The sequence below is a fragment of the Lissotriton helveticus genome, chromosome 6 (assembly GCF_964261635.1).
Source record: "Lissotriton helveticus chromosome 6, aLisHel1.1, whole genome shotgun sequence".
Lineage (NCBI taxonomy): Eukaryota > Metazoa > Chordata > Amphibia > Caudata > Salamandridae > Lissotriton > Lissotriton helveticus.
The window spans coordinates 400,132,810-400,156,103 of NC_136067.1; positions in this window are offsets into that span (position 1 = coordinate 400,132,810).

Here is a 23,294-nt window from a genome sequence, read left to right on the forward strand (position 1 = left end):
CTCAGTGTATACAGACACTCACACACTGCCACTCATCCATGGAGTTACTCACACACCCAGTCAGTCATGCAAAGAAACAATCTCACCTCCATTTCTTCAACTATACAGTTAAACACACCTTACTTATTGAAACATATACTAACACATATTTACTCTCTTATACAATCCCTGATACAAGTTCACAATGATCGATACAACCACTCACTCATTCAGTGGCTCTCATGCACAGTTATTTATATATGCCAACTCTCACATGTACTGTGTTTTACATATGTACTTACTATGACATGTAGCATTGAGATATCCATTCACTCATCAATACACTCATGCACACAGTCAACTGCCCATGTAGCTGTTTCCACATGCACTCTTGAACTCATACACCTAGTGAATAAACTGCTCACACATCTATGCATAGAGTCACACACCTTCCAGCCACCCCCACACAAACTCAATCTCCCATAGAAATACTTGGGCAACCAATTAATAACACATATAGCCTCTCGTATAGCTAATGATCAACACATGCAGCAGTTTACAGAACAACAGACATAATGATGCACAAATTAAGACAGTTTAGTCACTAACCCATGCATTCAGTGAGACACATTTAATCACTCACTCATACAGTCAGTCATGCACCTACTAAATCCTTCATCCAGACACTTATACATCCACTCAAGACATATTTTAACTTTACAGAAAAATACAGTCACTGGATGTTGTCATCAGTGATGTCATCAGTGATGTCATTTGAGATGTCATCAGTGATGTCATCAGTGATGTCACTGACCATGTCATGAATGATGTAATATGTGACATGATCAGCAGTGGATTGCGGGTGCGCGATATATAGTTAGTGCAACTAACTATATATGGAATTTCAATGGTTTTGTGTGAGTAAAATAAGGTTTTTTAAATGCTAATTCCTAACTATATATGGTGTATAACCTATGGTTTTTTCAGTGAATTTTATATATATATATATATATATATTACCTACTGGCGGTCGAAAAAGATTGAAAAAGGTTTTGATGGCCTTTCAGACGACCATGTTGTTGTCGTTAGAAATGATTTAAAAATGAAAATAGTACCCCACTTCACTAAACTCCTTTCACTTGTTTTGTCTAGTATTATTATTTATGTTATTCGTATTTATCCCTCATCCAAAATTGCTTTAAATGCTAGATGAATGTGTATGACTGTTTCACCGTATAAATGAAAGATAGTGAATGGACTGGATGAAGTTGATGGTCCGATTTTCCGAATAGGTTTGTCTGTGTGTTTTTTCTGCACTTTTTTACACACTATGAATTAACATATATTCACTTTCTCTTCCGCCCCCTTTTATATAATTGTCAAACTTTTTAGATATAATGTGATAAGAAATATTTATGAACTCTAAAAATAAACAGATTAAGTCAGTCCCAATTTGTGTTGTGGTTATGCAACAATTGTGTAATATCATTGTGCATTTAAAATTTGGTAAACGAACTGGCAGTACTGGCATTTTGTTTTGTTGAGAATCTTGTTCGGCGCAGCCTTACTGCCCTCTAGCCAAACTCTTCTTAGTTTCTTGCTCAGATAATAGAGGGCACGAGGGAGGTAACTTTACAGGCAGATGCCAGGGGTTGCAGCACCACAATACACCACACAGGGCAAACGAGAGGGCAGTGTAGCGCAACAGACCATGGAAAGCAAAGGGGATAGGGCCATGCACATAGACAATAAGAGAGTAGAGGGGAAGAGGCAAGGGAAGCAAACTGACAATACCAGACAGACAGATGGGTAATTTGCAGAACAATAGGCCATGAAGGTCAGGAGGGAGGGGCAGAGGCATGCCAACAAATAATTGAAGTCAGGATGGAGGGTTTAGGGGCATGCATATAAAAACAGAGGTCAGGGGACAATGGGGCAAGGAAGGAGCAGAAAGCTGACCATGCAGGGCAGAGAGGATGGGGACTGGAAGCACAAAACACCATGGAGGGCAACAGGGAGACTATAATGGCATACACTTAGACAAATGAGGGAAGGTGGGGGGGATCAGGGGCAGCAAGCTGACCCCAGAGGGCAGGTATGATGGGCAGTCCCAGCACAAAAGACCATGCATGGCAAGCAGGAAAGTTAGTGGCAGCACAATGGCCACAAAGGTGCCAAGTTTTCAGTTTGCTTATGTGTGACATTTAGGCCATCATATTGTTCTTATGTGGGACATTTCAATATCTTAGGTGTGACATTTTGATTAACTTTTTATCATGAGGGAACAAAGTATTTATTGTTATGTAATGATGCTAATGATAAAATTGTCTTAATTGTGTGCTTTTTAATGGTCTTGAGTGGACATTAAGGGCCAGATGTAGGAGCCTAAATACCGGTCGGGAACGGCCGATTTCGGCCGCTACCGACCGGTATTTAAGAATTGGCATGTAGGGGCAATTATTTTACAGAATCGGTAAATTTACCGAATCAGTAAATTTACCGATTCGGTAAAATACCGAATCGGTAATTTTACCGATTCGGTAAATCCAAATGTAGGTGGGACTCTTCAGAGTCGCAAAGGCCATACAGATTCGGTATTTTATCACCCAATTGAATTGGGTGGTAAAATACCGAATCCAGGTGTGCATGCACATGTGTGCATGCACACCTATGCCATGTGACAGACAGACATGCCCTTAGGGCATGTCTGTGTGCCACATGGCACTCATGCCTGTATTTGGGGTGCTAGAGGGTGTCAAAGTGACACCTCCTGCACCCTGGCAGGAATCGGTATTTACCGATTCGGTAAATACCGAATCGGTATTTCCCATTGATTAGAAATCAAAAGGAAATACCGATTCGGTATTTACCGAATCGGTAAATACCGAATATTAACGATTCGGTATTTCAATTTCTAGAAATACCTACATCTCCCCCCTTCATATTTACCGATTCATAAATACCAAATCGGTAACATTCGGTATTTATGAATCGGTAAATACGAATTACCTACATCTAGCCCTAAAACAGTTAAAACCCTCTTGAGGGTTTTATGCAGAGTATAATATGAACCAGCAGTTCATAAATCTAATTTGTGTGAGCTTACCTCAGGAAGGAACGTGTGTCATGAAATACATGTTGGCCAATGTTGCTTTTTGTCTAAAGAAAAGTAAACCTTTCAATTCCAACAAAGAGAACTTATTGTCCTGTCCACAAGACCTCAAATCTCAGTCTATGTTCTTTTCTCTGAATACAGGGACTGACCAGTACTGTGTGTGCTGCTGGGCTCACTGCTGACCTGAAAGTGCTACTGCTTCCTTTTTCTTCACAGGGACAGCAGCAGCAGGATAGATAACATGGTGCATGTCACACAGACTGTATACATTCAGCTGTGTGATCACTCTAAAATGGCCTCTAGGACTAACGCTCCAATCCAGAATCCTTGAGACAATCATTACTACAAATGTTCTTTATTTTTAAGAGGGAACACAGCTGATATGTGTGACTAATTAGGTGCCATATGGTGATGCAGGTATTTATCCAAAATGGGTTTGTTTAACCTATATTGCATGGTACTTGGAAGAACTGTGGCCATGCTTTATAAAACATCCTGCTTTCTTACACAGGTTTTATTAAAATTTTCTTAGAAATTCCCTCGTGACCATCGGTTCTTCGGACCAAGGAACTCTGAATCTACATAAGGAGCCCTTACTTGTACTCCGGGTGAGACTTGTTTTACTGTCACCATTGTCACCATTGTCCCTGTCTCCCCACTCACCCTCCCGTGCGTTCATATCCAGTGACACCTCCCCTCTCTCTCCCTACAGCACTGCACCCGACCCTTTCAGTCCTGAAGATGATCCTAAACTGCTCGGATCGAAACGCCGTCGACCCTTCAGCCTGTATTTAGGCGCCTCCTTCATAGCGAATTTCTATGAAAATGAAATACTAAAATCAACTATTTAAAGTGTTTTGAAATCCCTATGTTTGAAGTCACTGTAAATATTTTCACTTCACACCTTGCGCCGTCCCTCGCTGATCCCCTTGTCACTTGCGTCGCCGTAGTGTCACCTCTTTCACTCGTGCACCTTGTACACACTTGGGTCATTGAAAAATGTGTATTCACAATTGCAGTGCTGATATTTAACTGTAATTTCTTTCCTGTTTTATTAAATTTTTGAATATTTGAATTAAATTGATGCTTTTAGCATTTAAAATGAATGTATAGAGTCTCCTTGTGCCTCTCCGGATAATGTTTTCATATCCTTTATAATTGTCCTTCAATCATACCAGTTGGGATATTGTATAATATATATAATTCATATGCTCAAGCGTAATATGCACATCACTGGTACCACCATGTTCCCTACCTGCCACATGTAGCGGTTGAAGAAGGGGATGCGCACCACATCCCGCTAAATGCTATATTACCACACCGCTGACCCCCGCTTCACTCGCAAGACATTAAAACGATTGAGACTACCAATGCCGCATGGCGGATGATGGGCAAACTGGCTCATAAATTACCGCTCTATGCACCTGCGTTGACTCCGCAACATCACCCAGAATTGTCAGTAACCCAAGAAAAAGTGGGAGCAGGGCTGCTGAGACAAGTAGGTATCGATACAATGGGATATATGTATAATAATGGCACTTTTATAGAATCTAAAGAACTGTCATACATCAGCAATCAGACGTTACTCTTTCAATTTACATATTATAGATTACAAAGGGCCAACAAGGAACTCTACCCTTCTTATCCTAATGAACCGACACAGCTAACTGCATTACAACTACTACTTACCGAACCTCAAAATACCCATATGGTATCAAAACTATGTATTAAACTACAGGCAGACATTGATGACAACGCGCACAAAGCATTAGAGAGAGGGAATAACACGCTTGAGAACCACCTTACAGAGGATGAATGGGTGATGTGCGGCACCATAACCAACATGCTTACACCGAACGGCAACCTGCGCACAATGCACTTTAAATACCTGCATCAAACGTATCACACACCTGCCAGACTTTACAAGTATGGGCCCCGGTCGGACGCACAGTGTAAAGTCAAGTCAAAGTCAAATGATCTTTATTCGGAATAAAAAACATCCATAAAAGTACATTTACAAAGACAATTATCAAAACAATACAATGCAAAAAATTTGACGACTGGAAAGAAAAAGGCATGAACCAATCAATTTTATAAACACACACGATGTCCCACCTATTTAAAAACAGCAACATTTTATACAATTAAAAACTAGTTTCGGCCAAACCGAGATAAAAAGATGAATTTAGAAAAAACAGCGATATTTGGTTAAAACTTCATGTACAAGAACGCAAGATAAAACCCAGTATACAAAAAGCTCATTTATAAAGTGCCTGAAATGTAGTGTGCAAATATTATACATCAAAGTGTAAAGTGGCTCGTGAACGAACGGCAGTTTTAAGAAAACTGCTCACTCTGAATATTATCTCATCGGATTCCAATGATAAAAAGATTCTTAATGCTTTTTTAAAGCAGGTCAACTTTTGTTTTCTACAGTAAGACATCAAATAATGAGCAGAGAATTTTTTGTAAAAACCGCAGAAAAACAAAAAGTGCAAAAGGCTCTGTTTCATATTTTGGTTACATGGGCAATACAATGTTTCTAGATTTTTAATGTAACCTAAAGGAAAATTTAACAGGTTTACTATGCTCCCATCACGGAAGCGAAACAACAAACTTCTGTTCCATCTGCCAAGGTGTAAGCATAGATATTTCAATGGAGGGCCTGGCTGTTTAGTTTGTGCATCAAAATAGCCCAAATATTTTATAACAGTACACTTTGACAGGTTTTTCCTTTGCCGCTCTTCTCTATATGCGTCATACAGTGCCCTTTGGATAGTAATCTTATGGGTACGATTTATCAGGGTAGGTGAGGTGAACAAAGGACCATATCCTACGCTGTCAAGGCAATCCTTAACGGCTTTTAACCACGGTATGAGGTGTGCCCTGTCACATTTAAGACAATCAGAGATTATATCACGGGTCAAGATGGCAGCTGGGTTATTCCATAGTTTTAGCCAGAAAAGCGCTGGTCTAGATTTTACAAAATCTTGTATATATGAGATGTTCAGCTCACTATGACATATATATTGAGGGGAACAAATGACCCCTCCCAACACCTTTCGACAAAACCTGTTTTCTTCGGTTTGGAGGTGGGTGCAATTTGTGTAACCCCAAACCTCGGCGCCATAGGTACCAGTAGGGATGCATTGGGCCTGATAAATTTTTACTAAAGGTGTGATCACGTCAGCGCTAAAGGGTTGACGCAAAGAGGTGACACAGTTTATAGCTTTGCCCAATTTGTTCCTGGCATAAGCAACGTGTGGTTGCCAGGAACCAGAGCTTGAAAATAGCAACCCTAGGTATGGAAAAGTACAAGTGCTTTTCAGAACATTTGACCCTGATTTAATCTCGGCGATTTTGTGTTTTTTGGGTCCACAACTCATGATAAGCGATTTTTTAAAATTAGTGGTCAAGCCTAGATCTGCCATAAAGTGGACAAAACCTGAGATCAGGATACGGAGTGCCTTTGGTGTGCGGCCCATAAGGACCGCATCATCAGCGTAAAGGAGAGTAGGTACCGGGACTCCATTTACATATGGTACATCTTTTGTTAGGATGCTCAGAGATTAAAGTGTAAACGATGTAGGGCAGAGAATGCCAATTTTATACATCTTGCCTGTGAATGTGAATAGGTTAATATATATTGGGCAGAGGTTGTGCAGATGCTGGGTGAAATGATGGGTGTTCAGGTTGAGTGCACGATTCGCACCTGTCTGCTAGGTCTCATTAACAATGTACGAGCTACCAAGCGTAAATTTTGTTTCATAGCATTACTCCTGGCCAAACGGAGGGTTTCATTGTGTTGGGGCAGTAGGGATGCCCCTAAACCCAAACAATGGATTAAAGATATGGTCTATTGGAAAGACACTTTACAGACATATGAGGAGGAGCTCCCCACAGGTTCCAAACCAAGAGATTATTGGATATACCTGGTTACCTATCTGCAAGCAAATCAAACTGCCTAAATGTGCAATGAGATGTAAAATGTAATTTCATGTTACAAAGTGATACTGAATGTTCTGTAATATACTGGATGATGGACACTACTGTACTGTGATCTGTATGTTGACAATGTGGTTTTTGGACATTGTAAGTCTTGACAAAATGTTAATAAAAAAAAAAAACTTTAATATGTTAGGGAGATCATGTGTGCCCAGAGATTATGTCTGGAGATAATGGCTTTGATTTATAGAAAATGGTAGAAGTCTATGTCATCAAGTTTGAATTTGGATGTAATGTGTGAGAAGGACACTAGTTCAGAGCGAGATCTTAGATCCCTTATTAAAAGGATGCCTTTTTGTGCCTAATTCTCAAGGATTAGTGTCCTACCTTCTGATTTTAGGTATTCATTATGCCATAGTGAGGACAGGATGGAGATACACGTTTTACTAGGGAGTTAGTTGTAAATCTTCCTAAGGGCCTGTACTGTGTTAGACAGAATTGACCAGTCTTCTCTACCTCTGTTTTTCTGGTGGTAATCTCCTCTAGTCTGGGAGGTTTAAACCTCCATGATTCTTTGGACGTCTTAGTTAGTGCAATTCTCGTGTTTTGGGGATTTCCACAGGAACCTATTGAACAATAAGTCCACTTTGTCAAAGAAATTGTCTGACAGATAAAATGGAAACATATTTATCAGAAAGTTGACAAGGTGGATGATCATCATTTTTATAGTTTGTTTTCGCCCAATCAGGTGATTAATTTGGATGACCATTTGTCTTAATCTAAGGCTGCTCTTAGATTTTAGTTCAACTAGATGCCTTGGAATTTTATTTTGTTAGGGGCTAATTTAAGACCATACTCCTTGATCATTGAGCTACAGCAATGGACATTAAATGGTAGGACCTCTAATTTGGCTCTATTGAGGGTGTACCCAGAAGCTTCAGAATAGTCATTGATGGTTGACATGATTTCAGGTAGAGCTGAGTCTGCTTGCATTGTGAACAGAAGAATATTGTTTGAATTTCCTACACCTTTTTGGGGTGTATGCAGAAAAGGGGATGTCACGGATAGCAGGGTTCTCTCTTTGTGGTTCTCGGGGATTTTAATATCCATCTTGAGGATCCCACTAATGTTGCAGGAATCGATCTGCTTGACGATCTTAAATCTTTCGGAATCAATTTGGCCAACTCTGGCGCGACCCATGAGAAAGGCCATTTGCTTGATCCCTTTCTCTCCAACCTGGACTATCTCACTCCCTCTCCGGCTCTTGCCCTACCTTGGACAGACCACTTTTTGGTGTCCGCGTCATGGCAATTCAACAGCCGAGCTGTGGTGGTCCCTCGAGTTCACACCCTAGAGAGAGCCTGGTCGAGGCTCCCGGTTGACATCTGGGCGGCACATTTGGAGGCCACGCAGCCCCCTCAGGGTGATAACCCGATTGTCGCTGATGCGAATTTCCATACCTGGCTCGTGGACTCTTTGGACACTCTTCTACCCAAAAAGAAACAACTTACGAGGGGGAAGAGAGTGGGTTCTGCACCTTGGTATTCTTCAGAATTAAGAACCTTGAGGAAAGGATGCAAGAGACTGGAGCGGTCCTGGAGGAGAGACTGGAGTGAGGCGTGTCGTAAAGAATATCGCGTGGCGCTGAGTAGGTATAAATCTGCTATTCGGGTGGCAAAATCAGGATTCTTTGAAGAGCGCATTGGCTCTGCGGCCAACTCTTCTAAAGAGTCATTCAGGGTCATTAAGGAGCTACTTAATGTCCCTGATCCTCTGGTTTTCCACGAGGACCCCCGCAAAAAATGCACAGAACTGGCCTCGTTCTTTAAAAGTAAAATCGACAATATATTAGCTTCCCTTCCCCGGCTAGGTGAGGTCTCCTCCTTGGAGGACAACTCCAGCTCTCAACTTAAGTTGCAATTGGTGGAGCTGGCCTCCCTTGGTCCGGTTACTAAGGAGGAAGTTTTGGCAGTTCTGAGGTCTATGAAGAGTGGCTCCCCGAAAGATCCAGCACCTATTAAGTATCTTAAACAGGTGTCATCTACCATCGTCGGCCCTGTGACGGACTTGATAAACCTGTCTCTCGCCCATGGGGTAGTTCCCCCTAGTTGGAAAGGGGCGGTGGTTAAGGCTCTTTTGAAAAAGCCTAACCTCGACCCCGCCGATCTCGCCAACTTTCGGCCAATCTCCTTGCTGCCGGGTATCAGTAAGGTGGCGGAGAAGCTGGTGAACAGTCGCCTTTCGAACTTCTTGGAAGCCAATTCCCTCCTGGCCGATTCCCAAACGGGTTTTCGCCCCGGTCAGGGGACTGACACCGCCCTACTGGCGGTCGTGGGGAGTGCGAGGAGCATGCTGGATTCGGGGGGATCAGTGGCAGTGATCCTCCTGGACCTCAGCGCTGCTTTTGATACCGTGGACCATCTGGTGCTTCTCCAACGGCTGTCGGGGGTGGGGGTCACGGGTCTGGCCCTCAAATGGTTCGCTTCCTTCTTGGAAGGTCGTACATTTGAGGTGTGGGAAGGACAGGAAAAATCATCGTCAACCCCTCTCCAGTGCGGTGTGCCACAGGGCTCTTCATTGAGCCCTACCTTATTCAACGTTTATATGGCCCCCCTGGAGAGTGTGGTACGGCCGCTGGGTATTAAAATCATCAGTTATGCTGATGATACTCAGCTGGTGGTTGGCCTTTCCCAGTCGGCGCACCATCCCGACCGGCTGCACTCATGTCTTGAAAAGATCTACACGTGGATGTGCAGCTCAGCCCTAAAGTTAAATGGCTCCAAGACGGAACTGATGCTGCTGGGGAACTCTTCTCCATCTTTGTCCCCCAGCAGCTGGCCAGACTGTCTGGGTCCGATGCCTCCCCCCAAGCAGGAGATCAAGAGCTTGGGGGTATGGCTGGAGCAGGACCTATCGTTTAAAACCCACGCCAAAAAGACCGCTGGCGTGTGCTTTGGCCTGCTCCGCTCAGCCCAGAAGATCTTGCCCTTGCTCCCAGTGGCCACCCGAAGGCTCCTCATCCAGGGACTTATCATCTCGCGGCTGGATTTCAGCAATGCGCTATTCCTGGGCGCACCCGAATCTACCCTGAACAGACTGCAGCAGGTGCAGAACGCGGCTGCCAGGCTCCTGACGGGTCTCCCTAGGCGTCAATCTGCCCGTCCCGCGTTGAGGGCATTGCACTGGCTCCCTGTGAGGGACAGGGTGAAATTTAAGTCACTCTGCATTGCCCACAAAGTTCTGCACGGAGTCGGTCCACCCATTCTGGATGAGATGGTCCAGCCCTACAAGGCCTCTCGTTCACTTCGCTCTGACCACCAACATCTCCTTCAGGTTGGCAGGGTGAAAAAGGCGAGAACTGGTGGCAGAAGGTTCTCAATAAATGTGGCTTCCTTGTGGAACTCATTGCCCTTACATCTGCGCTCGGAAGCTAGTCTTCTTCGTTTCCGTAAGCTTTTAAAAACTTCTTTGTTTTCCGTTTAATCCCTGCATCTTCTTAGTAGTGTTATGTTCTGGTAAGCGCTGGGATGCCTATTGGTAACCAGGCGCTATACAAAACTCAGAATAATAATAATAATAATAATGTTTATTAGGAGAGATTCCAGGGTTAATAGGAACAAATAAGGGAAAAGGGCGCAACCATGTCTTATATAGTGCTCCATGGATATTTGTTCTAGCTTTTGGATCTTTGGAAAAGGCAACAATCATTTTGGTGAAATTAAGTCCTAGATTGAATGCAGTCAGTGCGGCTTGGAGGAGAGACCGTGAGACCTTATCAAAGGCCTTTTCTGCATCTAATGTGATCACTCAGGTGGGATGGTTGAGAAGGTAGGCTTTCTCGATGATGTAGCTTAAGAGTCTGATATGTTCTGTGCTAAAAGTGCATTTGATAAAGCCTGCTTGTGATGGATGAATTGTTGTTTTGAGGATGGGTTCCAGCCTAAGTGCAAGGATTTTCATTTACATGTTACACTTAATATTTATTAGGGGGATTAGGCTGTAGGCAGATGAGGAAAATTGGGAAAATACATCCTCTAGGAGAGATAAAGGAGGGTACCCAGATTTGACAAGCATCTGCAATGCAAACGTCTCGCCTTTGGGACCTTATATGTAATTAGCAATGCAGTATATTAGCCTGGGTGCTGAAACTTCTACTATTCTTTAACATAGATGGAAAGTAAGCACCAAACTGCGTGAACCGCCAGGTATGGGAACACATGTAGAGAAATATTGCCTTACTGCGGGGAATGGTAAATTATCATCTCCCTGGTAAATGATACAGTGCAACTCCTAATAATGGTTTTTCCAGTCCCTCATTTATGTACACTGTGAAGAATTTGCTAGGTTTTTTGAACCACTTCAAACCTTTATGATAAACAGTCTCTTAATGTAGTTCAAGTAATGCTACTGGAACAGATGTTCCATTGACTTACGAATTCCGACATTCAGATGCGCTATTGCCCTTTATGATGTACAGCTGCTTCTAATCAGTTGGTGCTTTGAAGCGTTATAGAGAGGATACTGGGATGCTTACAAAAACAGGACAAGATGGGGGAATAACACTACTAAATTAAAACAAATAGTAATAGTGACTAAAAAGGCCTGCAAAACTAGCCAACAATTGTATTGTACAACACGAGCGCCCTCCAATTATTAGTAAAAATAAACCCTTGGATTTGCTTAGTCATTTATTCTCATGCAGGTCTATATGCAAACTCTTGAAGCTCTCATGAGGCTGTACCACACCAGGTTGTGTTCTGGGATTTAGTTTTGTTTCTCTTGAATTTTCAGTACTGTGAAGTGGCTATGCAATGGCAAAAGGCACTTTACAAAACACCCAATAAAAATTAGCAAGTTTGTTGGCGCTGCAGAATGGAAAACGAACATTCTTAAAGTACTCTGGGCTGACTGCTGCTCTGTGGGTCACCTCTAAAGTATTCATTAGGACAGGATGGAGCTCATGTATTCCTTCAGACCAGGCCCGGTTCTAGCAGGTGGGCCGGGTGGGCCAGGTCCACCCAAACATGAGCCTTGGCCCTCGCACTGAGGGCTTGAAGGAAGGCGCGCTCAAAGTCCTTCAGCCCTCCCCTGTCGTGTGTGTCAGCCCAGCCGAGACAGCTTCCCAGGCGCACACACACAGAGACAGTTTTAGAGATTATCGCAGCCCCACCCGAGTACTTTACAAGTCTTTAAAAGACCATTCACATGTTAACGAGACTTTGTTTATTTTTTTCGCCCCTTCATCTCCACATGGTGAAAGGCGACAAATCCTTTCTTTGATAATGGTAACCTTTGCCTACTGTTCTGTTGCATGGATATTTCTTTTTCTATGCAGCGCAGGAGAAATGTTTGTTTATTCCTATTCACCTTTTCTTACCCCTGCAGCAGCTTATAACATCAGGCTGTGACACAAATTTTGACTAATGGAGTACGTAAGAGAATGTGTTACTAACTTTTTAAAATCTACACAGGCCCAACAGGACACATACTTTGGGTTTGCCTAATTTAAACAGTTTATCATTATCATGGCCGATGCAGGACAACAATAAGACAATACCAAATGCTCAGATAACGCTGGTGATTAATGATCCTGCTGGAGAGCAATCATTTGTCTGCTAGTAGTTTTTAAATGCAGATGAACTGTATTTTATGTAGATAGCTCAGTGGGTTACTGCCTTTGTCACAGAGATCCTTGTGTTACTTGCAGCTTAGAAGTTACGATCCTAACATAGGACAATGACCAATGAACGGTCATCAAAGAGTTGCATACAAAAATGAATGGTATAGTTCGAACTTCGCTTTTTTTGTTTTGTGATATAGTCAGAACTTCCCAAGTCTTTCATTATTCTAATGTTGCTAAAATGAGTATGCTTGGGCAGATATGGAAAGTGCCAGAATTAGTGAGTGCACCATTAGTGTCCGGCCACCTGAATCCCCACCACGCCCACTAGGTAGGCCGGGGTAGCCCGATTTGCGACCGGCAGAGAAGGAAGTCTTTCCGGGTCACCGAGTGACATGGTTCCGTCTGGGACCGGCGCTGGGAGAGGGAGGAGCTAGTGGCCTATTTAGACTGGGGGGCCACAGACTCCGTCCTTTTTTTTTCCTGCGCCTGCCCCAGGAAGTGATCGGACACCGAAATTCCACCATGGTAGCAGAAGGGCAGTTTTCCTTTTTCCCCGCTGCAGGTAGAGCTGAGGAGCACGGAAGGCAGGAAGAAGAGGAAGGTCAGGGGCACATCAACGGAGTTCTGGATTCCAGTCGACGGACTCAAGAGCAGGAGGAAAATTCCAGTCGACGGACTCAAGAGCGGGAGGGCTGCGTTCGGGGGCAAGCGCGGTGGTGACAGGTACTCATGGTACCAGGAGGTAAGGTGTCTGTGGCTCGGAGCAGCCGCGGATGGAGCGGTGGTTAGTGGGAGTTACGGGGCTTAAGTTTAGACCCAATTGTATGTATGCCATCGACCCTGCGGCTGCCTTGAGTTCCTCAATTTCGACGTGCGTTGTGTGAGTGCACGCCGCGGGGCGGCACCTCCCTCCTGGGCTCACGACCAACTGCGGGGGCATTTGTGGCAATCAAAGTATCAAAGTGAAGGCGGGTGCACAGGTTTGTGATTTTAACACTAGCAAGGGATGGCGTAGAACAGGGGGCACGCTAGATTGCTTGGGAGGTGAGCAATTGACCAGGGTGCACAGCACCAGTTAGGCAGTTTAAGGAGTGTACAAATAAGAAAACAGAATGCCTGCTAAGGAGCGCAACCAGAAAAGGAAGGACAGGGAACCCAATCTGTCACAGTTACTAAAGCTGGTTTTGGCAAAGCTAGGCCAGAAAGAGGGGAGAGATGAAGACGAGGTGGAGCTGGTCCCAGCGCCAGTTCAGGATAAGGAAGGGGGGGATCGCCCCCGTAGATCCAATGTCCCTCCCAAGGCAGCATTCCCCCCCTAGAAAAAAAGGCCCAGGAGTCAGGACCCACCTGAGTAAGGAGAGGAGTAAGAGTGCGAAGGGGGTCAGAAAGAATGAGAGTAGACAGAGGGAGGGGGACATCGAGGAGCAGCTCCCAGCGCAGGAGACACCTAATGAAACACCCCAGCCAGAGCCCGCACAGCCAATATCCAATGGGGTAGAGCAGGATAATGTGGGGGCAGAGTTGGCTGAAATTTGGGGGGCATTGGAGGCATTAGCGCCCGCGCCCCAGCCTCCAAACCAGGAGACACAAGTATTAGGGCCAGCGCTCCATGGTGGGCAAGGTGGGGGAGTGCCATCACAGAGAAGCGCACCAGGGGGTTAGTCCCCCCCGCACCAGGTAACCCTGAGGTGTCAGCAGGGGACAACGACTAGCATATTAGCCTCAGTGGCAACCTTGCTGGTACAATTGGCAGCACCTGCAGTAGGGAATCAGGCCAATGGGACACCGGTGGCACCACCATCAGCTACGGATAGCGCACTCGGTGAAATCAGTAGACAGGTAGCTCTCTTGGGAAAGGCACAAGGCAAAGATGTAAGCACAGCCCCCTCGGCAGTGGGTCAAGAGGCCACAGCGCAGCCTGCGACAGCAGCAGTGACCGTAACAGGTACAACCGTTGAGAGGACAAGCAAGAGTGCAGATGGGGGGTCCAAAGAAATTAGGGACAAGGAGACGGTATTATCCAAGCGCGGGAAATTGGCTGCACATGTTCCCCTTGACATAAGGGAAAAGATTTGGAAAGGAGAATTTATAGATATATTCTCCTTAATCAGGCCAAAAAGGAGGGAAGTGGAGCCCAAAGAAAAGGAGGGGAAAGAGGGTTCTTTCAAAGATAGGAAGCCAAGAGTGGAAGAGTCAATCACTAATTGGCTGTTTGGTTTCAATGTTTTTACAGCCGTAATGTTGGAAAAGAAACCTGAGCTGGCGATACCATTGATATTTTATGCTAACAAAATCCTGAAGGTGCACCTTTGGTTAGAAAACATAAACAACAAAGCACCCATGAGACAGCCCTTTCGGACTTCACAAGGAGGGGCAGGTGAGAAGAAAGGTACCTGCTGGGCATTCAACTGGAAAATATGTACTTGGCCAGCTGGGACACGTAAGTTTAAACATGCCTGTGCATTCTGCGGTCACCAATCCCACCCTGAGTTTAAATGCATTAAAAAAGGTAGGGAGCACAAGCCCTCCCTGCAATAAGTTACCTACTGATTTTTGGTTGAATCAGTACCCTAATAGGAATGCAGTCAAGACATTGTACCAGGGGTTTTCTAAAGGTTTTCGCATTCCCGCGCAAGGGGTTCCCCCTGTTAACCATTGCAATAATCTTTTGTCTGCGCGCACAAATCCCACTGTAGTGTCACAAAAGGTTGGTACGGAAAGTGCGTTGGGGCAGATAGCAGGCCCATTCCCTACCCCCCTATTGCCAGATTATGTTCGTTCACTGTTAGGGGTGGTTCCTAAGAAGTAAAGCTGACCCCCATGGAATACTCTTTAAATCCTAAAGTTGTGTTTCCCCAGACCAAACCCTAAAATATACTGCCCACCAGTGTGCATGACATGTGATTCATACGCCTTGTAATCCTCATTGGCTAATGTGACATTCCCTGTAGACTGATTTACATACTTGTTTGCTTCATTGTCTCTGTATAATGTGTGTGTGGTGTAAAGTACTGTGACACCCTACACTGATATGAGTAGCGCTATACAACAAATTAAATGCATATGAGATAGGGGCTACGTAAAGATGTGGGGTACTGTTGGAGGGTGGCAGCGAGGGAATTCGAGGAGGAGGTAGTGGGAGGGGCTATGGAGCGTTGAGGGGCACTGTTGGAGGATGGCAGTGAGAGAATCCGTGGAAGAGGTCATGGGGTGGAGCGGGGAGCTAGGGAGAGATGAGGGGCACTGGTGGAGGGTGGCAGTGAGGGAGTCTGAGGAGGAGGTCATAAGGTCATAAGGGGGAGGGGATATGGGGAGATGAGGGCACTTGTGGCGTGTGGCAGTGAGGGAATCCGAGGAGGAGGTCAATAGGGGGGGCCATGGAGGGATGAGGGACACTGTTGGAAGGTGATATTAAAGGTATTTACGGAGAAAGAGGTTATTGGTGCGGCGGCAAAAAAGACTTTCGCATCAGCACTGAAGGTGGCCCTGTCAGGCCTTTCCGTTTTTATTTATTTAATTAGCAGTCGGGTCATAAGGGCTACTGTGGAATCTACTTTAAAATGCGTGCTAATTATATTTAATGCTATATTCAATGTTTTAAGTTTGAAGGTGATTTTACTAATGTTTCTACCCGAAAAAATTAAAGTGGAGCCCAAAAGTGCCTGATATGGGACTGGGGCCCAAGGTCAGCTGTGAGATAAGGTGCACTGGAGAGAAGTAGTGGATAATCAAGCCTGTAAGGGAGTGAGTTGCAGAGTCTGTGGTCAGGTGGAGGTAGTAATGAAGAGGGATTCTCCCTTAAAGCTCGCACAGAGGGAGCCAGAGAAGTGTCACTTGCCTGATACTCCCACCTCAGAAATCTCCTCTTCCCATCAAAGAAACATTACATGGAAAAAAACCTTTTTGAGAGTGATAATATTTAGAAAGAGATTTGGAAAAGAGTGTGTTTTACTGGGCCTTGTAAGACTAAGAAGAGATAAAGGAGGGCCCTGAAGCAGGCCTGCCTAGACATATATGCGACAAATCGAGCCCGCAGTGGCCCACCCAAATGCACACTTGGTCCACCCAAATAAAAATTCCTGGTGCTTCAGACACTCCGTCCTTAGACAATGCTGCACTGCTTCGTTATGGCCACGAGGCCCTATAAAGAAGATCATTAAATAAAGAACCACCTTTACTAATGCTCACACACACAATATGTGGTGGAGGCACATCTAGATACTTGTAAGTGCTTTTGCTTTTCAGAAAGTTGACATTTAAAAAAAAATACACGGTTACCTAAAGAAATCTTGTTGAGAAGCCAAACAAAGGCATTCTGAAGAGTGTGGGTCTTGGGATGTACATAAAGTATACACCGCCTTCTGCTTCTATTTTTAATACGTTAGCCATCCTTTAGCAATACTTCCTACTACTTTTTGACCAAGTGCAACACCCTGGTGAAACCAGCAACAGGGTCTGTCACACATAGACTAAAGGTGCGTTATATGTGTGACAAGCATCTTTGTTTTGGTGCAGCGCCTATCACATGGCATACAGGAATACTTCGGCTCTATAATATGTAAATAATATATGCCACACAACGCTGCCTCGCCGAAGGATTTCCATGCAGAGTGGAGAACGGAATCACCCAGTGCACGAGAAGAAACAATTGTATGAAACCAAACGATTATAGCAATGTGCGAGTGGCAGTAAAAAAAAAAACTTCCCCGCCCCCCCAAATAAAAAACACATTTTAACATTCTTCACTACTCGGATCCCTTTCTTAACGTAATTCACATTCACTATCTGAAAATGCTCTGCTGAAAAGCAATGAATGCGAAATATAAACATTTTGTAAGAAACAATAATATGCTTAAACATTTTTTTTCATTTATTGTCCTCCTTTGGGTAACATTTAAAGCAGTGGTGCCTCGCATACCCTGCTCGGTGTCGACCACGTCTGCTACTTGCTGGAATATGAAGAAAAGCTGCCAATGTCTAGATTAATGGGTCAAAGTTTCTCCCTCCGAGAGGGACTCCCTCCTAACTGAATCGGTCAAACACAGCACACAAAGGCACGGACCAGCATGCCTCTTCTCCTCTATACTGCCCCTCTCCATGGACCAAAGCTGTCTCTGCCTCCAGCAGTGCCAAAGAGCTCGGATTTAGAACGCAGAGCATACAAAAAGTGAGACTTATCGGTGCCCCAGACGCCGCTTTGCTGCCTGTGCTGTCTCTGCCTCCACAGTCAATTGAAAAATGGCACTGATTTGTCACGCATGCTTGCGATGTAAGGCATCGCAAGCATGTGAAACAAAGAGTGCAAATGGAGCCATCAATCAGAAGACAAACAAGCACTGAAAATGCAACCGGACTCGTGTTTTACGCTAGCCCTGTTGCATTTTAAACAGAAGTGCGAGCATTAATGAAGGCACAAATGGGAGGGAGTGGGAGGGTGGTTAGGGTCAAAAAAATTACGGACTGTGGGAGGGAACGGGTAGAGACAGGGGAACAAAAAGTTTTTTCCAGTAAAGGGGCTGATGGCCTCGGAAGAATAATAATGTCGATATGGCCGTCAGGAGGCGGGACTAAGAAGGTAAAAAACAATCAGAATGCTCAATTTATGATGGAAGCCAATGAAACTTATACATGGAAAGTGGGCGGAGCTTCCTCCAGCTATAATGTATACTGCATGTCTCGCAAAGCGATCGCGTGTTGCGCTGCAACGCTATACGAGACCTAATAATAGGAGGCAGAGAACCGTCAGGGCCTGGTACACAATGTGTGATGGGTTTTTCAGTGTAGTTTTTGTTTTGTTGTCCATTTTGGTGATTGGGATCTTAATATGGTACTATAGACAAGATTCGTAAGTGTTGATCTTGCTTTTAGAGTATAAGTTATGGTAGAAGTTTTCAAAGGTGGAGAGCATATCCTTCTCTTTAGTGGATGGTATGCCTTGATCATTGGTGATGGAAGTTATTCTAGACCTATTGTATGTTTGTTTCAGGTAAGAGACTAGTATTCTCCCTGATTTATTCCATCCACTAAAGGATATACCTTTGTGACTTTTTACAATGAGATATGGTTTGTTACTTAGGATTTTGTTGTATTTGTACTTGAATTCTCTTGAATAGCTTGTACCTGTAACATCTCAGTTTTGTTTAAGCTCTTTTTCTAAAGATTTATTTTATTTAAAGAACAATTGTCTTGCTTATTTTTCCATCACTTTACTTTGATCATATGGCCGCAGATGAGGGATTTGAGGGAATACCATATGATTTGTGAGTTAATACCTGAATGTCTGTTAATGTCTATTGATTTAATAATTTGGTTTTAGATTGCTCCCCAAAAGTGGAGTCTTCTGAGAGAAGGTCATTCATTCTCCATGATTTAGGTTTAGGTGTGGTTTGGGAAATGTCATTTTGGAGGGATATGCATGCATGGTCTGATACCAGGATTGGTTTCATAGAGGGGTTTGGGGTGACAAGGACATAGGCCTCTTCACCTAATATATAGTCCATACAAGAAAGGGATGCCTGGCTTTATGTAGTATGAAGTGTTTATGAAGCTTTCACGTCTACTATCCTTATTTTACATGATACTATTTGCATGTCTTAAGTCATGCATTGCATCACTACATTGAAAGTATGCCTTTTTATTTCGTGTTGCCTGTAGGTACTTTAGATGAGTATCAAGGCCTTCACTCATGATGAGTTACGTGACAAAGGGCTTTGGTTCAACTGAAAAAGAAATGAATATGGCAAAAATTTGTATCTGCGAGTTAAGTGACAAATAATAAATCTAACACCTCAGAAAGGAGTAAAAGCACTGTACAACTTGGCACTACAGTGCCTTTTTATTTTTGGTTACGTGTTATACGCAGCTTACCTAGGCATCCTTCTGGACAGTCAAACTTTGGAAGTGCTCTTGTATCCGCTGAACAAGTACTACCATTAACATCATTGATCCAACAGAAATAAAACACTTCCTCTCTCCTTTGTGGTTGAGGCAATTATAGCTGTCCCAAGATTATCCCAGTGAACATAACAGAAGGAATAGTTAGGAACACCTGACATAGTAGAAAAGGAGAGGTTGCACTTGTTTTTTAATCATTAGTGTATTCTTCTTCTTAACCGCCGCCTTCTCTAAATAAAGCACCAAGCCCCTATATTCTCAAAACACGTTTCAGATAAGGGTCGCATGGAGTGTTTTCTGTTCAAGTAGAGTCAAGTCAGACATCAGAAAAGGAAATTTCCAGAAGGCCTAGATACTCACTAGTGATCATGTTGGCAAAGATTAACCTGTGTTTGGTTCATAGTGGGAGTGCGGATCAAATCTTGTTAGGCTTTAGTAATTTTTACTGTCAATAGTCTTCATTTCCTTGCCTCAGAGAATGAAAATATAGCATCAATGATGGAAACAGCCCACACCTAAGTTCTACTCTGCCCAAGTCCATCCCTCCACAATGGTTTGAGATTGGCACAAGATATTCTGGATCCGGCATTAGATGAAAATGCAGCAATTCTCACGCAGTGTGAGATGAATCTCGAATCCTCCCAAAACGCAAGAGCGTGTAGAATAATGTAAAAAACAAGTGATTTACAATGTTTTTTAAAAATCAATGGTTTAATTTAAACCAATCTTCAAAAGCTTGAGAAAGCTTAAATAAACGTTGAATAAATTCAAAGTAAAGTTACTGCATCATTGCAAGTTTTTGAACAGTTCAATATGTCCACATCATTCATAAATGCATCCCCTATGCATTTCAAGCGGTGCTCTTCATCAGGGGAAATGTCTGTGAAAAAATGAGAAGAATACCGAGGATGTAGCGCTGGGTACGGGCTAGCGATGTCAAAGCGAATAAATGAGAATTGCATGCTGCTCTAAAGTAAAGGAAAACTGAACTGAAATCATTATGCTGCTACCTTAATAGGTTAATTACGTGCATCTAATGGTGCAGTGAAACATGCTTGATACTTGGGCTGTGTGCCAGGAAACAGTGAGTGCTCGCAAAGAAAGATAGTCGTGAACTCACAAAATGAGTAGGAATCTCCGAAACAACGTGACTGTGAAACGATTTAACAAGCGTGTCACCAAAGCGTGCATGAAGTGGAAAAAAGAAACGCTACCAAACGATACCAAAAAGCCCAAATGGCTGAGTGCAACAAGTAACCCCAGATACATCCAGCATAAAGCTGAACGCTTACCGCAAGTATGAAAGGGACGTGCTCGATTCACAAACCCGAGTCAAGCAATGGAGTCTGCCGTGCGCGGTTGCGGAGTTAGTTGGGTAATAAACATGGATGAGGGTTTAGAGCAAGGGGCATGGAGAACATAGAGAGCGGACTGAGCAAGGTGAATGCTCAGCCCGACGCAAAGTGGATAAAGTTTTAGGAAAGAAAAGAAGGCAAAACATAAACGTTTAGAAAAAGATAAAGGGAAACGAACAGTAATAAAGGGAAAAAATCACCAACAATATAACGAACGACTGGTGACTATAAAACACCGGACGTCACATGGGTAAAACGAAGAATACATAGGAACAACAAAAAAGCGTAACCAAATAAGTAAAATGAGACGTGGGGGCTGTACTATAACAATAAATATGTGTGAGTAAAAACGGGTGTAAAAGAAGAGGCAAACGTCAAGGAAACCTCAATGGAATGTGACATGAAATAAAAAAGTAAAACGTGTTAAGAAAACGTGGGACGAGGAAAAAAGGAAAACCAAGGTAATAAATGTACGTGCAAGTAACCATGGCCAAATAGGAGGTGAATAAATAGCTAAAAGATGACTAAGCAGGTGCGTAAAGGAAAATAGAAACATGGTTGTCAACACTAATAAGAGTGAAAAAGGTAGAAGTGAACTGAAACATAAATCAGACCAAAGTATGAAATGAACATGTGAGGTTAAACAATAGGTAGCAGAGGGATCAACACACAGTGGTCTCCACAAGTACAAAATAGCATCTTATAAGTAACAGCTGCATTCGAGTCTTTCATTAAGACCCTTCGGGTGAATGGAATTTAATTTGTGCATCCAAAAGAGTTCTCTTAGTAGGAGAAATTTCTTATTGTCTCTGCCTGCGACATTGTTCACGACTTCCAGAATCAGGAAACGTAAATGACTGACATTATGGGAATGGTTGATGAAGTGTGCTGCTACGCAGGACTTAACATTCTTAGTCCGGATATTACTGCGATGTTCAGTGAGTCTAGTCTTGATTTTCCTCTTGGTTTTCCCTACATAGGGTTAGCCACACGGGCATTTAAGGAGGTATACCACGTTGGTGGTATCGCATGAGGCGTTAACTTTAAGTTGAATGGGAGTGCCCTGTGTAGGACATTCCCCCTGATGAAGAGCACCGCTCGAAATGCATAGGTGATGCATTTATGAATGATGTGGACATATTGAACTGTTCAAAAACTTGCAATGATGCAGTAACTTTACTTTGAATTTATTAAACTTTTATTTAAGCTTTCTCAAGCTTTTGAAGATTGTTTCAAATTAAACCAATGACTTTTGAAAAACATTATAAATCACTTTTTTACATTATTCTACGTGCTCTTGCGTTTTGGGAGGATTCGAGATTCATCTCACACTGCGTGAGACTTGCTGAGTTTTCGTTCATTGAAGTGCCTTAGTGTCAGGAGGCGAACATCTCGACATCCCCATACTGGATAAACCTTCAACAAACCATTGATCATATCACATTCAAATTACGTAGGAGTGCTGTGGTCCTTTCATTGATTCATTAGATGAAAATGCACATTCCTAGTTTGGGATTTCATTACCTTTCAGAAGGCCCATTTCTGATCACAGTATGTTAATTTTGCAAGGTTAAGAATGGAGATAATGCTTCGGTCACAAGGAGATAACTCATTCATTTGAAAATGTGCTGTTGCTTCAGCTTTAGAATCCTTCATGCCACAAGGATGAAACGGACATGAAAATGATGGCATATGAAGTGGCCCAGCTTCATATGGTATGACACCAAACTATGCTGCTTGTATTATTTCCTTACTTGCCTTTCTTATATAGAGCTGCTGCCATACCTGTAAGATGGGTGTTATTGTGCTTCTGATAATAACAGCCATAGGGAAACTAGTTTTCTTTACAATGCAAAGTCATTAAACAAATGAAGGAAAAACAGACGAGAAAACAGCAGAGACAGTGTATGGGTTGATTTTTTAGAATCTCTTGTGATTTTCACGACACCTGAGGTGTTCATGAAAAGAGAGCCTGTCAATACTGCTCCTAAGACAGATGGTGAAAATTGAATTTCTTAGTTTCAAGTTTCAGATTATCTTTACTCCTCATGTTTTCCTTTCAATTCTAAATAATGTACCATCGGGATGGGGAAGTTAGGGTTTAGGAATGGTTTTAGTTATTTTACAAATTGTAGTGTGGCTCTGTCTCAGGAAAGGAATCTGGAGTGGATCAGCTTACATTGAGTTCCAATAGCACCATTTTGTTAAAGTAAAATGTAATTTGTTTTGATAAAAACATAAATCCAGTCTTCTCTGGCTTGGAATGAACCCCTATTCAGTCCTGTAGATCAGATGGACAGGTCCTTAATGTTTGACATCATCAATGGAGGAAAATGTAATGTACTTTTCAGTATTGTCTACATATTACACTTTCCTTCACAAT